The sequence below is a fragment of the Heterocephalus glaber genome, unplaced genomic scaffold, assembly GCF_053883595.1.
Source record: "Heterocephalus glaber isolate CG9 unplaced genomic scaffold, H.glaber_assembly_v1.0 deba00001538, whole genome shotgun sequence".
In the NCBI taxonomy this organism is placed as follows: domain Eukaryota; kingdom Metazoa; phylum Chordata; class Mammalia; order Rodentia; family Bathyergidae; genus Heterocephalus; species Heterocephalus glaber.
The window spans coordinates 28213022-28226288 of record NW_028258333.1 but is presented as its reverse complement, the minus strand read 5'-3'; the positions used below and the strand labels follow the sequence as shown (position 1 = coordinate 28226288).

Genomic DNA, 13267 nt, shown 5'->3' with positions numbered 1-13267 from the left:
GGGTAGAAATATGTGTTGATCCTAGAGCTAGACTTGGAAGAGAGGAAGCCTTACAAGGAATCTACAGCTGAAGATGAAGAGATCCTGTGGTTGTCTAGACTGAGGATTAATTAGAACAAGAAAAAATATCCTGCCTCCTTCCACAATCAGTTTAGTGAGCATGAGTAATATTTAAATAAGTAATATTTAATAGTATAATATTTCTGGGAAAATTTCCAGAGTGTAGAGAGACCCCACTCTAGGGCCAAACTCAAAGGGAAACTTTAAAGCTAAGAGAGGAGTAGACATTGAGGACCACATCTCCCACCCCCTGGTAAACCAGTCCATACTCAAAACACAAAGTATCAGAGAGGACTTTGAAGCCTGTGATGCGCTAAGGATACCCATGGATAAAACTTCTTCTCAAACCCAATCCAATTTCTGACTAGACTGACCCAGACCCTACCTCTAAAGGCATATCAGAAGCAAAAGCACATCCTGTTCTAAGTATAAAAACCATTCACCTCCATCTCTACTGTCTCTACTGATCAGCATGCAATCAAATATTATGAGAAAGACAAAAAGTAAAGAAAAATATAAAACAACATGCATACACACTGCCAACAGACATAGCAATCACCAGAACTAAATTCAGGTATGATAAAGACCAAGTGACAGAAAATTTAAAATAAATTTGGTTAATATATTTAAAAATTTTGATGGAAAAGTTGAAGAATTGCAAGGTTAGGTGGGTAATTTCAGCAGAAACATGGAAGCAGTAAGAAATAATGGAATGGAAATGTTAGAAACAACCAAATAACAGTCAAAGAATGCCTTCAATTCTCTCATCAGTAGATTTAGCAGTCTAACAAAGTATCAGTAAACTTGAAAGTACTCAAACTGAAATACAAAGAGAAAAAATAAAGAATACACACATACACACAAAACTCAAACAAACAAAAACACAAAAAAGCATCCCAGAGCTGTGGATGAAACCCTCTAACATACATATAATTGAAATTCCTCCAAAGGAGGTAGAAGATGGAATAGCAGAAATACTTGAAAGCAAAAAGTCAAGTGTTCTCCAAAATTAATGAGATACCAAACCATAGTTTCAAGAAATTCACAGAATGCCAGACCTATAGATATAAACACACTTAGGCATATCATATTTAAACCGTCAAAAGCAAGAGGGAAAAAAGAGGGTAACATGCAAAAGAAACAAAGTTAACTATTAGAGAAACTGTGCATGCCAGAAGATGCTAGTGTGACATTTTTTTTAAGTTTTGAAAGAGAAAAACTTCCAAGTTAGAATTCTTTCAAAATAAAAGAAAAATAAAGATTGGAGATTAACAAAAACTGGAGCATTCTTTGCCGGTAAACACGCTAAATGAAATATTAAAAAATTCTTGACTTCCCTCCTCCCTCCCTCAGCCCTTCACACTGGGATGCTGGGGAAGGGGTTGTTCTGGGAGGAGAGAGCTCACCAAGGATTCTGAGATGGGATCTTGGTGTGTTGCCCAGGCTTGTCTTGAACTCTGGAGCTCAAGTGATCCTCCTGCTTCACCCTTTAGAATAGTTTGTACTACAGATACTAATGGACTCATCAACTGATTCAGGGATGCAGCTCCCACCTGAAGTAATTTTACCCTCCAAAGGCATTCAGCAGTGTTTGCAGACATGTTTGATGGTCACTACTGAAGTGGAAGTTCTGTTGTCACCTGAATGGTAAATAATGCTGATCATCTCTGGAAGGGATATTGATCTACCTCATGTAAAGTATGCTCCGTTCCTCTCCAGTGGTTTTGCTGGAAACCATGTCTCACTACACAAATGAATCCAGATTTACCATAGAACAGATAGATCTACTTCAGTGCCTTCAGTGTACTGGAATGACCAAACACAAAATTCCGCATGCCTTAGAAACTTTGGACTATCTTGATCAAGAGCATAGTGACAAATTTGGAAGAAGGTCCTGCTATGGAGGAAGTTCATATGGGAATAGTACCCACAATGTGCCAGCATCTTCCTCCACAGCTACAGCTTCCACACAGGCCCAGCATTTGAGAATGTCTGCATCACCAAGCAACAGTTATGATACTTCCCCCAAGCCTTGCAGTACCAATCAAAATGGAAGGGAGAACAATGAGCGATTGTCCACATCCAATGGGAAGATGTCACCAACTCACTACCACACAAATAGCTTGGGTCAAAGGTCATACAGTTTTGAAGCCTCAGAAGAGGACCTAGATGTAGAAGATAAAGTGGAAGAAATAATGAGAGGGGAAATCAGAAGAGGAAATCAAAGCCCTTCGTGCCAAGCAGAGGATTTCCCAAGCAGTTGTTGCACAGATAACAGGTATGTGTCAGAGCCAGATCTCTCAATGACTACTGTAGCAGGGATCAGACCTCAGTGAACAGAAGAAATGAGCGTTTTACTGAGTATCAACTTGAGAAGACAAACCCTGGGGTGACACTAAGTATGAGACCAGCTCCCTTTCCAATAGAGGACCCTGAATGGAGACAAACACCTCCCCTCATGTTTGCCTCACCTGGAGAAAGAAGTGCCTGGCTGCCATGGAAAGTTACTTCAATGAGAATCAATACCCAGAGGAAGCAAAATGAGAAGAAATTGCAAATGCTTATAGTGCAGTTATACAAAAGCCAGGCAAAAAACTGTCCAATCCGGAACCATAAAAGAACACAGTTGGTTTGCTTATCAATGGAAGGAGATCAAGAAGAGACCCAATATTGCAATCCTGAAGAGTCATGGGAAATAAAGACAGAGCCCCTGGATGATGACTGATCAGGGAGGGTTAGACACAAGTCAACTTACTTTAGACATAGCACCTTAGTAGACTTTCCTCCATCCTTAACGTGTGTTCTTACAGTATAACTTGCAGCTTCTTGTATGTCAGGTAGCCGTTAGGGTCTTGTTCTGTGAAGATGGCATGGTGCCTTCAGCCTTTGCATACACTGTCTCAGTATTAATTCCCAGTAAATAATAATCAACCAACCAACCAAACTTCCCCCTCCCAGCCCCCAAGGCTAGAAAATCTTACTTCTCCACCTTACCATTTCAAGAAAGTGCTTCCAGGTATTTAGATAGCCCTCAGTTCTCAAGTATTAGGCTATGTGTAAAATCTTGAATACATTTAGATACATGTAACACTAGTCTGTACCTTTCCCTTCCCCAGACTGATAGGATGCAAGCTGAGGTAGTGGTACAGGATTGACAGACACCACTTGGAGAGTATCCAGAGTGAAAGAAACACTAGAACCCCACCTCAGCATGGTAATCACTGATTTCAGCTGCAATAAGCCATCCCTCACGTAGTCACTCTGTGGCTAGATTACACTTCTTTGGGTGCTGTGCTAATAATGTCCATGGAAAACTTGAGCTCAGATTTGGTTGGTGTTAACATGCCTGACACAGACATCGTATCCTCTCACAAGCTGTGTGACCTAGTATGTAAAATACTGCCTTCTGCCTTTGGGACCATGATTCAAACAAAAAAACAGAAGTTATGAGGAAAAAAAAAAAACATCTTGAGAGCATTGGAAAAAGGTATGAGCTGAATGTCTAATGGATGCTAAGTACAGTCCTCAGAACCACTGTACATTCTATGGCACACTTACCAGTGCCTGCCTGGAAAAGTCTTGGAGGTTGTCCTGGTGTTCCCTTTCCCTGCTACCAAAAAAGTCTTTCAAGGATGGAGCTAAGGTCAAAAATGATTAAAGAACACAGTCTTTGCATCCGTTAGAGGAAGTCCCCTCAGTTTGAGTTGATGGAGGACTTAGGGGATTTTGCTGACTTGACTATCACAGATGTAGACACTTGCTTAAAGAGGAGCAGAAAAAAGCAGGGGATATTTACCACTTCCACAGTGGGTGTGCAAGGTACAACAGAATGTGACTGCTTTGTTGTTCTCTTTACTCTGTCCTTGTAGAGGTGTGAAAAGCTACATTGCTACAGGCAATTTATTTAATAATTGGAAGCCATATTGATAATGGATGTGGTAATATTTATAAAGTTTAATCTACTTTAAGCAGCAGTAACTAATGGAATTTTTTTCCTTGATCACATATGTAGCACTTTTTTGTTACTTTTTAAAGATATTTTATTTATATTTGAAAAAAAATTCTCCAAGCAAAATAATATGCTACAAGACAGACACTTGAATTTGTGTAGTAAATAAAACCATTAAAATGAAATAAGTAAAGCTAAAATAAAATCCTTTTCAAAATATTTAAGTGAATCTTGCATATTTAAATAGATAATTGAACAGCTAAAGCAAAAATAATAGCATATATACATATATATGTACTTATATAAAAGTAAAAAGAATACAATAGTACTTATATACTTATACTATGTACTTATATACTATGTACATACTATGTACTTACATAAATGTAAAAATGAATGACAATAGTAACACAAAGGAAGGAAGGAAATAATTAAGAGCATATTGTAAATCTTTAAGCCACACATGAAGCAGAATATTAGCTGTTAGTGAAGCCTGTTTAATTAAAGATATACTTTGTGAATCCTATTATAGCCAGTGAAAAAAAATTAATCTAAATAATATGATAAAATGGAATCATAAGAAAAATGCTCAAATAATATAAGGCAGAAAAGAGAATAAAAGAAAAAAGATGTCACAAATAGAAAACAAAATTATAGATTTTAATCTGACCATGTTAATAATAGTATTAAACATGAATGAACTAAACATTAATTTAAGGGCAGAAATATTTCAATTTTTTTAAGTATATGTTATTTATAAGATGATAAAACGTGCAAGTACCAACAAAAATAAAGCTGAAGTGACTATATTAATTTCATGAAACATTACCTCAAAACAAAGAACATTAGCAATGTTTAAGAGGAAAACTAGATAACAAGCAGAATAATAAGTAGATCAATTATCCAAGAAGACATAACAATTTTAAATGTATGCACTCTTAACCATAAGATGTCAATATACATAAAACAAAAACTGAGCCGGAGATTTCGCTCAATGGTTCCACCACCTGCATCACAAGTGCAAGGTCCCAAGTTCAATGCCTTGTACCAAAACAAAAACAAAAACAAAAACTGATAGTACTGAAAATAAAAACAGATCCACAGTTGAAGTTTAACACTTCAACTTTCCTTTCACAAATGATAAAGGAGTAGACAGAAAGCCAGTTAAGATAGGAAACTTAAGCAATACTATCAATCAATCTGACCTAATTGACATTTATAAACACTCCCTTCAAACAATTGAAAAGCCATTCTTTTCATATACATGTAAAACATTCCCAAGATAGACCATACTCTGGGTCTTAAAGCAAACTGCCAAATTTAGAGGAATAAAAATTATACAAAGTATGTTTTCAGACCATCCTGAAATTAAACTAGAAATCAATAGATAAAGAAATCTGGGAAATTCCCAAATATCTGGAAAGTAAACAAAGGTGAAATGAATATCCTTATATATTCATCATTGTAATTCTTAGTTTCTTCAATTTTTTTTACAAAATGCAATGACCCCTTACAATGTACCCAAACTACTCTTGGCATATACAATCTTTTTTAAGTTGTTATTTTGTAGGATTAAATAAATCATTTCTCAAAATAACCCCTGGCAACATTCTTGTCCTCAATTTGCAGCTGAAATTCAAGGGTTTTTTTCAAAACCAACCCTTACCTACTTCTATTTGTCCACATGACACAACCTCCTAGTTATCTTTCATAAACACAGATTAAACATCCTTGAGAAATCTTGCTTAACAATTTTCTATCCCTAAGCATCAGACCCTAAAAGTAGACTTTTTCCCTCCAACTCCCCATAGCTCTCTGCACATCTCTGAAATAACACAATGTCATCTCTCTGCATTACTCCACTTGTTCTTCAAACACTACTCCTAAGTTCTATACAGAGATTTCAAGATTTCTCTCCCCTTCCCACATTTACTTGGGTTAAACACCCCTCTTAAGTAAAATTGAAATGCTCAGTGATTAACGTAAATTTTCTCAATAGCAGTACAATTTGGACCTAGTAATCCATTGCTGTGTAAAGCCATTCTGTACATTGTAAAATATTTAGCAGCATTGCTAACTATCCTTGTATTAGGTGCCAGTAACACACACAGTGCACACCCATGCGCGCGCACACACACACACACACTCCTGCCATGAAAACAAAAAGGTCTCCAGGCATTGCCAAATGTCTCCAGGGGTAGGATTGAGAAAAATACCCCAGTTCAGAACCACCAGATCAATGCTAAGTACTTATCACACTGACCATGATTGTTGTATTCATCTGTTCAGTTTAAACAATTTCAGAGAGAGCTATTCCGTATTCTTTTTCTGAATTCTAATATCTAGCATATAGTCTGTCATTGAAGTAAATAACTGTAAATATTTCCTGAAGAAAAAAAATGATCCTAATTTCTTTGGAAAATAAGTGTTCCCAGATCTATACTCCTTTTCCTTTTCCTCCCCTTTCTGGATGGGAAATTCTTTGAGAACAATGAGCTTTGATTTATTCACCTTTATATTACTTGATTCATGCACCAAAATTCCTAGGGTTTTTGTTCATGATTAAATCAATCAACAGAAAAACTTTTCATGTGAATACAGATTATATTATGAACCAGGCTTTCAAAAGACAGTGAAAGGATGTGCATATTTTTAGGGAGTATATATTTATATCACCTGAAGAAATATAATTTCAGCATAAAATTCTATTCATACTAAATTAAAAGCAAGTAAAACAATGTTATTGTTTCATTGTTTAGGGGGAGATAGGCAGATAGATAGATACATAGATAGATAGATAGATAGATAGATATAGATAACAATGTCAGAATACTAGTGATATGGTTTGAATGTGTCCCTCATAAAGCAAGTGTTGGAAATGCAATTCCCAGTGCAAGAGTTGGGAGGTAGGGCTTAACGAGAGGTGATTAGACCATGAAAGCAGAGAGAATGGAGTGTTATCTTGGCAATGGGCTCATTATAAAAGGGTGATCTTGGTGCCTCTCTCTGCTCTCTCTCATCCTTTCTCTGTCCTTCAGCCGTACAGTGACACAGGAAGTTTCTTGCCCGATGCTAAATATTTTTATCAATAAGATATATATATTCCATTGTATATACTATATGTAGTATATGATGAATATTAAGATGAGTCCTTAGCTGTGCAATCATGGTTGCTTCAATACTCTGAATCAATTCAACACATTTACCTTTCATGGTCATTTTGACTTTGGAGAAAAGCCAGAAGTCTTGCAGTACCCGATCCGTGAATAAGGTGGATGAAGACACACCATAATGTTTTTATAAGCCTGCCTTTCTGTAGGATGGCACTCAGCACCAGAATTCACTGCATTTTTTAATCAAACCTCCTAAAGACATTCAGGAAAGAAGATTTAGAGAACTACTTCAAAAAGTAGCAAGAATGATGGGATTAGTGTGTTCAAATTGAGCCCGAGTATTTTGAAAGAGATCAATGGTAATGTGTCTTTTATAGTAATTTGTTGTATTTAAACATTCACCATATATTTTGATCATAACTTTCAGAAGTATACAAGAAGAGAAAATAATCATTTGTATGTAAACTGTCAGTTACCAGCTTCTGCTTTGAATGTAAAAACATAACAAGAGAATGATATTCATACCCTAACAAAAGCAAGCCAGATAACCTGCAAAATTGTAGCTTTTAAAAACCTCATCAGAGACCTAAGCATGAGGAAAAAGCCTAATTAAAATCCAGAAAGCTACATAGCTTTCTGCAGTAAAGAGACCTGACACTTTCATCTTTGGTGAGGCAGTGGAAAAAGAAAAAATGGTGTTAGAAATGAGTAAGAGAAGAGCTGCTGAACTGCTGAGGATTTCTACTGACCAAATGTGGGCTGTCATGATGATTTAGAGTCCCCAGAACAAGGTCATTGCCTCCTTCCAGCTCTTTTTTGAGGCCTTCATAGCCTGGTCATGAGAAGTATTGAGCCAGGGTAGGAGTGCTGAGAGCAACTCCAAGAACTTTCCTTTATACTGAGAACAAGGCAGAGGGCACCATGGGTGGAAGAGGTCAGGAATGCTGACAGAGACCTGCCCCACTGAGGCACAATGTGCAGGACTTCATGAAATCTGAAAACAGGGCAAGAGAACTGAGAAAAAACATGAAGTTCCCTGTGACTTACCCTAAGTGAGAGGGATGATAACCTATGTCTAGGAGAAGGGCAGAAAAAGCTGAGGTGCAACTGTAAGAAGCAGTCTGAAGGCAGTGCCACAGAAGAGAGAAACTCTCCAGACATCCACCTCCCCTGACTATTCTATTGTTTACCCAAACACAAGGAAGGTCTGAGATGGCATGAGGTCTTGCTCACCAATCCAGCTGGCAAAGCAGGCCTTCTGCCAAGTCTGGGGCAGCATAGGTTCCAGGGGTGGGGCTGAGACAGATAGAAGTCTGTGGGCAGAGAGAGGGTAAATGCTGCTAGGGTTGGAGGCCTTCTGGCCATATATCAGTCAAGAAAGGCTTGTAGAAGAAAGACACAGGGACATCCATGACATTTGCCACCAGTTGTGGCTTATGTCTAGATGTCCCGCCAAAGCCTCATGCGATCTTTTTCAGAGGTGGTTGAATCTGGAATGTGTGATGCTAGAATTAAAGGCATGTGATTACTAAACCACTACATGTGAGTGATTGTTTTGGCAGCACCCTAATCCTGGTAGTCTGGATGGGATAAAATGGGTAGAAAGATGCTATTAAGGTCCCTTGTTGCTTCTGCTGTCTCCTACCACCATGAATTGTTGCCCCTCTGTCACCCTGCCTTGGAGCCAGCCAATTATGGTCTGAAATCGCTACAATCTGTAAGCCAAATCAACCTTTTCTCCTTTAACTTTGGGTGTTAGGTATTTTGTCTCAGCAACAAGAGAAAAGTGAGTAACATACAACCCAAATTGTTTAAAGCAGTTGGATCCATGGAGGTCTGCAGTAGGTCACACCTAGAGCACAGCTTGCAACCAGGATATGGGTTTGGAGAGATTGACAGCACCACAGCATTGGGTAGGCTACTGACTGGTCCACAGGAGGAAACTGCTTGGTGGCTTGTAACTAGACTGTGACTTCAGTGTAGAGGGAGCTGTGTGGACTCTCTATAATAACTGTGCGTATAGTAACTGTGAGAATGTTTTAATTTTTATTTCTATTTTTGTTTTGGTTGTTGTAATTATTGAATCCTAGGTCCTTTGTTTTATTTGAGCCATCTTGGTTTTTCTTTTAACTGTTTCAATTTTTTCCTTTTGGTTCTTGCTTCTTTAATGATAGTCTTTTTATTATACTACTTTGTTTTCTGATGTTTTCCCATTTGACCTGCTCCTTCTTTTAGTACTTCTTCTTTTTTATTTCATTTTATTTTATTTTGGCTGTTTCCTTCCTAGTCATTGTTCTTCTCTTGTCTTCATTGTTTTGTCTCCTTGCATTCTTCTTCCCCTTATCCACATAGCTAATGGCATAAATATAATAGGGGCCTCTATAGAGTGGATTAGAGAACAAAAATCAACCAGTGATATAATTTAAATAGCAAAATTCAAGGGTATGTCAGGGTAATCCTTAGCAAAATTTGGCTTAGAGGATGCAAATAAAACTACCTACAGATATTTTAACAGGTTCCAACAATTTCACCGTCTCTCTCAATCTCTAAATACACTTCCACCTATCTGCAAACCTCCTCCTGCCTACACAAATACTCTATCAAATCCCCTCGACACTAGCACTTCAGCCCAGCTATAAAATAATTCCAACAGAGTCTGATATCCTGTCTATTTTTTAACCTATTGATATTTCTCTTAGCTCCTCTCTTCCCACTGATATACTCACTTTCCTTTCCCCCTCCTCTCTCCTTCTCCCAACCCACCACATCTCAGATGGACCACAAATGGTAGTGTAATATAATCTCTAAAGGATATTGACCAAGCTTTAGTGTTTATTACTGATATATGTTTGGATGTGTTGTTGCTGTTATAACCATGAAAATTCTCACCTTACAATACAGTGTGAGGGCCAAACCCTATTAAATTGAATAGATTAAAGTGATAAACAATACTTCTTAACAAATAAAGCCAAGAATATATCACTGAAAAACAAAACCTAACTAAAGAGATCTTTATACCAACAGCAAATTCTCTTCACTCTATTTGACCACAGTCCTCAGCGCGCACACACACACACACACACACACACACACACATAAAGTAAGAACATGAGAAAACAAGGCACTTAAAAGCTTCCAAATACCCCCACATGCTGAGGAGATCCAGGAGGCACCACTGGAGAGGAAATCAAACACCAGATAGCTGAGCTGCACAAAATGATTAAAGAGGAAGCAAAGAAACTTGACAAGCTCAAAGAAGACATAAGCCAAAAAATAGTGGAAATATTAAACTGACCAATGTGGTTACGAGAAAAACAAATAAAAATTAGAATAGCTGACCAAAATGTTTCAAAACATTAATGACAAATTTACAAAAGAAATATACACCATGAAAAAATTCCAAATAGAAATCCTCAAGATAAAGAATTCCACTGAATTCATAAATAGCATAAATGACGAATGTGAACATAGGGTTTCAGCAATTGAGTACAAAATGGAACTACATGATTACACACTCAGAGAAACCTTAAAAATGATAAGAGAGTGAAAAAAAATATCCAATAGCTACTAATGATACTAAGAAGAATAACCTAAAACAAATTGGGCTAAAGAAAAATTAAGACAGTACACATGGAATAAAAAATATATTTACAGAAATCATATCAGAACTCTTCTCTTGTATGCTTACCTTCTCATACAGGCAAGCAAAGCTTATAGAACATTTTAAAAATTATGAAAAAGAACCCCCTCATAACATACTCAAAATCCCAGAAGTCCAAATAAAAAGAATCTGCAAATAAGTCAGAAAAAACAAAAACTACTTATAATGGTAATTAAGATTACAGCACTTTTCAAAACAAACTTTAAAGGCCATGAAAGTTTGGAGCAAAGTGGTTCAAACCCTAATAGAAAACAACTTTAACACACAGTAATATATTTTGTAAGACTATCTTTCAAAATTGATGAAGAGAGTTCGATCCCCGGTATCAAAAAAAAAATTGTTGAAGAAATAAAGATATTCCAAGACAAAGAATATCTTAAGAAGATCATGAACACCAAACCAGTACTTTGAAAAATAATCAAGAATATCCAAGGCAGACAAAACAAAACCAATAAAACAAAAAGTTGAGTGGAATGAATATATCAAACAAGGAGAGTAGTTAACAAAAAGAAAAAAATAAGAGTCATAAACAGAAAAAGAAAAATAACAGGAATAAGTCAATATCTTTTAGTAAAAGCTCTCAGTATAAATGGCCTCAACTCACCAATTAAGAGACACAGATAGGCAGACTAAATTAAAAACTAAAATTCAATAGTCTGTTGCAGTCAAGAAAAAAATCTAATCCAAAATGAAATTCATAGACTAAAAGTCAAAGGATGGAAAACTATTCCATGCATCAGAACCATGAAGGCAAGCAGGGGTAGCAATTTTTTTCACAGACAAAGTAAACTTCAAGCTAAAATTCAACAGAGGATGCAAAGGAGGTCACTGCTTATTAGTTAAGAGAACAATTCAACAGGAAGGGATAACAATTGTACATATATATGCACCAAATATTAGTGCACCTACCTTGATAAAACAAACACTTCTAGATATAAAAGATCAAATAAACACCAACAAAACCATAACAGGGGACTTCAATGCCCCACTTGCATAAATCAGCAGATCTTAACAAAGTACTATCAGAGATGAACCACATCTTTGAAGAAATGGACTTAATAGAGATCTGCAATGTGCTAAAACTGAATACACACTCTTCTCAGCAGCACATGAAACTTTCTCCAAATTAGACCATATACTAGTTCATAAAGCCTGTTTAAATTAATAAAAAACAATCAAAATTATCCTATACATACTATCAAATTATAGCACATTGTAACTAGAAATCAATTGGAAAACACAGACAAAATGAAAAAGAGTAACCACAGAAATTTTATAAACAGCTGATTATTAAATAACACACTCCTGAACACTCAATGAGTCACAGAAGAAATCAAGAAAGAGATTAAACAATTCCAAGAATCAAATGATAATGCCAGCATAATTTATCAAAACCTGTGGGATATAATGAAAGCAGTCCTATAAAGAAAGTTTATTGTTATGAAAGTTCACATTAGAAAAACAGAATAAGCTCAAATAAGTAACTTTATGATGTACCTCAAGGCACTAAAAAAAATAAGAACAATCCAAAGTTAACCCTAGTACAAAAAAAAAAAAAAAGGAAATCATATAGGTCAATATGAAAATTAACAAAATTAAGAATAAAAAATAGTACAAAGGATCAATTAATTGAACATCTGGGATTCTGTGAGAATTTAAAGAAAATAGAAAACCAGCCAAATTTACCATAAGAAAGAAAGAAAAGACCCACATCCATGCAATTAGAAATTAAAAAGGTAAAATCACAATTGACACTGCTAAAATCCAGAAGATCATTAGTAATTACTATGAAAAATTATATTCTAATGAATTGGAGAATCTTGAAGAACTAGACAGATACCTACACATATATGAATTACCAAAACTGAACCAAGAAGACATAAAAACTGAAAAACTCATTAATTGGCAATGAAATTGAGGCAGTAATAAAAAAAAAAATCTACCATCTAATCAAAGCTCAGGACTTGAATTCACTGTTGAATTCTATAAGAACTTCAAGGAGGATATAATGCCAATACTCCCTAAATGGTAATGAAATTGAAAGGGAAAGAGTACTTTCAAAGTATTTCCTGGAAGTTAGCACTATTCTGATTCCCAAACCATATAAGGACTCAACTAAAAAAGAAACCTACAGACCAATCTCTTTCATAAACATAGATGTAAAACTCCTGAACAAATAGTGCCAAACTGAATGCAACAAATCATCAAAAAGGGAGTATATCATAACTAAGTAGGCATCAACTCAGGGGTGCAAGGATGGATGAATATGTGGAAATCAATAAATGTAATAGATTACATAAACAAGGACAAAATGATATGATATACTATCACATTAATATCACATTGATATGATATTGATCATATAAATAAATATAGAAAAAGCTTTTAACAAAATCCAAACCTCCATTCACGATTAAAAAAAACCCTGAAGAAAATAAATACAAAAGGACCTTATCTCAACCTAATAAAGCCCATTTATGACAA

The 13267-nt window shown here is 35.9% G+C and overlaps 1 pseudogene; it reads left to right on the top strand.

The window, feature by feature from the left end:
- The first annotated feature begins 1760 nt into the window (after window positions 1-1760).
- Window positions 1761-4029, top strand: LOC101716726 (homeobox-containing protein 1 pseudogene; annotated as a pseudogene).
- Window positions 4030-13267: the final 9238 nt, after the last annotated feature.